Source organism: Octopus bimaculoides, chromosome 14 (assembly GCF_001194135.2).
Source record: "Octopus bimaculoides isolate UCB-OBI-ISO-001 chromosome 14, ASM119413v2, whole genome shotgun sequence".
NCBI classification, from domain to species: Eukaryota; Metazoa; Mollusca; class Cephalopoda; order Octopoda; family Octopodidae; genus Octopus; species Octopus bimaculoides.
The window spans coordinates 1,983,338-1,988,337 of record NC_068994.1 but is presented as its reverse complement, the minus strand read 5'-3'; the positions used below and the strand labels follow the sequence as shown (position 1 = coordinate 1,988,337).

General features: G+C 34.4%; 1 protein-coding gene across 1 annotated transcript in view; it reads left to right on the top strand.

The window, feature by feature from the left end:
• LOC106873952 (protocadherin-18) overlaps positions 1-5,000 on the top strand; it is a 139,806-nt gene that overhangs the window by 58,757 nt on the left and 76,049 nt on the right. The window lies entirely within an intron of this gene.

Below are 5,000 nucleotides of genomic sequence, written 5' to 3'. Positions count from 1 at the left end.
CTCTCTTTCCCACTAGCTCTCCTCCTCTCTTTCTCTCTCTCATTTCTTTACATTCAGTGCACACACTTTATACATACGTATGTATATATATATATATATATATATATATATATATATATATATATGAATGTATAGGAAGATTATTTTATTTTATATTCTTATATAATATACATTAAAGCCAAAAATGTGTATATACATATATATACACACACACACATATATATATACACACATATACATATATATATATATATATATATTATATATATATATATGTGCATGTGCGTCTATGTATGTGTGTGTATATGTGTGAGTGTGTGTTCACATAAATTCATATCACATATACATATAATTCTTCATATATTCCTTGTATTCTTGAATATAACCATATAGAAATATATGCACAAAAACATGTATACGTGTATATATATATATGTACATCTCTCTCTCTCTCTCTGTATATATACATAGTTGTGTATGTGTGTGTATGCATCCATGCACAATGTGTTCTGGAAGAGAAAATGTAAAATGAAGATCTTATTTTCTCTCTAAGAATTCAATTATATGTCATTCTAGTACACACACACACACACACTGAACCAATCATATACAAACCATAGACTTACATATACACTCAGCCAATTCTTCATGCCATATACATATGTATACCTGTGTATATGATGGTGATGATGATGATGGTGAACGGAATTCAAACTCACAAATTATGTATTGATATATGTATGTATATTCATATATATATCCTCCTCTTCCTCTTCCTCTTCATGTAATGTCCTCCTTCCATGCTGGCATCGGTTGCTTGTTTTGACAGGTTCTGGTAAACCAGAGGACTGTGTCAAGCTCCATTGTCTCAGTTTCAGCAGGATTTTTAAGGTTGGTTCTTCTTCCTAGCACCAACCACTTTACAAAGTGTATTGAATCCTTCTTCCATGCCACCGGCACTGGTGAGGTTGCCATGCAATTTATCATTCTTTCAATTTATGGAGAAATAGCTAAATTAGCTCTGTTTATCTATCTACTATATAGGTTACAGACATATGTATATCATACATAATATATGGACTGAGATCCCCGTTTACAGGCTCCGGATATTAAATAAAGTGTTAACACTTACATTATGCAAATTAGTAGCCCCAGTTTTCTGTCGCTACAGGAATTGTTGAGTATGTTAACAAATTGGTTGCTCTCTGAGGAGAATCCATAAGGTTCAGAGATTGATTAAAACTGTTCAACATCCACTTTTTTTCAATCTACAGAGAAATAAGATCAAATTTGCACCATTGCATCTATTTACTATATAAGTTACACTCAACTATAGAAAACATCTCAGTCTTATCATTAATAGTGTGAAACTGAGTAATACCATCTGGTTGATAACTGATGAAGAATTAGGGACCTTCTGTTTTTGTTTTCTGTCCATCTGTGCCTTCAATATATGTTTTTCCATTCATCTGTGTCTGTGCATTCATTATACATCTTTTTGTTTTGGCCTATACTATACAATTTTTTTACTTATATATATATATATATATATATATATATATATATGCACACAGTATTAAATGTGAATTACTGTGAGTTTCATGCCTCTGAAACTATAATGATTGGACAAGCTTGCATAATGTGTGCTGTATTTCCAGGCAATCATTCAAACTCAAGATGCAATTTGGCTGCCCGGAAAGAACTGGAAAACATTAAAGGAAATGAATAAAAGTGGAATGAGAAACAGGAGAGGAAGAAGACAAATGTTGCTTCCCTTTGAATCATTAGAACCTGAATTTCCATAATTGGTGTAATTAAACTGAAGGGAAAATATTAAAATTTGTGAGACTAATGACTTAATCTTGGGAGGGTTGTGTTTTCCAGTTCAATAATAGAAACTTGTCCATATGCTGACATTTAAAGTATGTATATATGTATGTATATTTGTATATACACCAGATAACCTTTTTGTCTCAATTTCCGACACAAGAAAAATTATCGTTGTTAAACTAGAGTCCTCATCTTGGTTGTTATTGCTACAATGTTTCAGATGCTGTACCTTCCTCACATCTTCATGTGCCTTTTGCATTTGGCAATATTCCTGAAATGTCAAACTGAACCCTTTATTGAATTCTATGGTGAGGGAGGAAATGAGGCTGGAATAATCTCATTCCATTGTCCATGACAAGAATAACCTTATTCTTGAACTTGTTCTTACAACACTTGCTCATTCTACATGAGACAGAGCACACATACACTTATATAAGTGATTCTATATATATATATCAATCATCATCGTCATTTAACGTCTGCTTTCCAAGCTGGCATGGGTTGGACGGTTTGACTGGGGACTAGTGAGCCAGATGGCTGCACCAGGCTCCAATCTAATCTGGCAGAGTTTCTACAGCTGGATGCCCTTTCTAACACCAACCACTCCGAGAGTGTAGTGGGTGCTTTTATGTGCCACCAGCACGAGGGCCAATCAGGTGGTACTGGAAATGGCCATGCTCAAATGGTGTTTTTACGTGTCACCTGCACAGGATCCAGTCCAGCGGCAACGCCCTCGCTTGAATGCTGTTTTCCACGTACCACCGGCACAAGTGCCAGTAAAGAAACGCTGGCAATGGTCACACTCGAATGGTGCTCTTAGTGCTCCACTAGCAAGGATGCCAGTCATGGGGTGCTGTCATCAAATTTGATTTCGATTTCACTTGCCTCAACAGGTCTTTGCAAGCAGAGTTTAGTGTCCAATGAAAGAAAGGTATGCCTAAGTGGGCTGGTTACACGACTGGCATAAGCCATAGGTTATGGTCTCATTTGGCTTGCCGGGTCTTCTCAAGCACAGCATATTTCCAAAGGTCTCGGTCACTAGTCATTGCCTCGGTGAGGCCTAATGTTCAAAGTTCATGCTTCACCACCTCATCCCAGGTTTTCCTGGGTCTATCTCTTCCACTGTTTCCCTCAACCACTAGAGTGTGACACTTTTTCACACAGCTGTCCTCATCCATACATAATACAGGACTATACCAGCGCAGTTGTCTCTCTTGCACACCACATCTGATGCTTCTTAGGTCCAACTTTTCTCTCAAGACACTTATACTCTGTCGAGTATGCACACTGACATTACACATCCAGTGGAGCATACTGGCTTTGTTCCTTGCAAGCTTACACTTGAACAATATATTTAAAATTCATGTTTTCCATCAATGAACAGACCAATGTTAAAATTCTTAATGAAAATAAACAAAGGGGAGACAAAAAAAGAATACATAGATTCAGACAAGAGAAAAACCCACATGACTGAAAAAGAGTAGAAATATAAGGCAAAGATATAACAATCAAAGAAGTGAACATTGAAGATAAATACACCAATAGAAGAAACAGGAGATATTCTATTTAAATGTTATATCATTTAGTTTGCTATTTCAAAGAGAAATAGTGTAGATTAACATTTTGGACCTTTGTACATCATCAAAAAAGAAGAAAGAAAAGTAGAACATTAGGTGAGAGAGAGGGGGAGATAAAGAGAATAAGAAATTGTGAATATATGAAGAAAGAATGTAAGGGGATGTAGGAGGAAACTGAAGTGCTGGAAACCATTGGGGAAGTTTTAAGGAAATAAAGAATGGGTAAGAGTGTAGATGTATATATCAGAATTTATTTGACTCTGGAAGTGAACATGTATACATACATGCATATACATGTACACACATATGTCTGTATACACATATGCACACACACAAACAGATAGATAGATATACATACATATATATGTACAGTGGGAGGGCAGGTGCTTAAATATATGTGTATATTTCTCAGTGCGTATTAGGATAAGTGAATGCACATTTCTTCAATGTTACATGGAACTCTCTTTCTCTCTTTATATATATATATATATATATATATATATATATATATACATACACACACACACACATATATATATACATATATATCTGTATGTATATAAATATATATCATATAATATATGTATGTAAGTATGCATGCACACACACACACACATTCACACACACACACACATTCACACACATGCAAATATGTAAATGTAGCAATATATTATGTCACTCTGTATAATGTACGCAAGTTTATGCATGTTTGTGTATAAGTGACAATGATGATGCAGTTAATTTGCATGTATATATATGTATAAATATATATATGAAGCTCAGAGGATATCTATATATGTGTGTGTGTGTGTGTGTGTGTGTGTGTGTATAGCATGAGTGAGTTACATGCACATGTATTTGTGTATACACACACACATATATACATGTCTGTGTGTGTGTATAGATATATGCTGCTAAAGTACTCCATTTATCTTGGCTCCATTTATATTGTGTGTGTCTGCAGATGTTGTATGTGTGTATAGATGCATGTGTGCTCAATGTATATATATATGTGCACATGTGTATAAACATGTATGTGTGTCTCCATGTGCATGGTGATCAACGTGTGTGCATTTGAATACAAACGTATGTGTGTGTGTTTATATGCAATGTGTGTGCATGTGGTTGTGTGTGTATAGTAAAGGAACCCCATCAATCTAAGCTCTATGGAGCTCATCCATCAATTAAAGGACACAACTGGCAGCCCCTACTAGCAATGGACTCTAATATTACAGCCACTACATGCATACACATCTATGCAAACACACACACACACACACACATATATATATACACATATATATGTATATCTATATAGATATAGATATATATGTGTGTATATATATATATATATATATATATATATATATATATATATATATATATATATATATATATGTATACACACACACATATATAAATATATATCTGCATGTATGTGTGCGTGTGTATGTATATGTATATATGTATATGCATGTATGTATGTATATATAAATATATATATATATATATACACATACACACACACACGCACACAATACACTCACACTCATATATATCCTTATACATATGGTGTGACTGTGTGGTAAGATG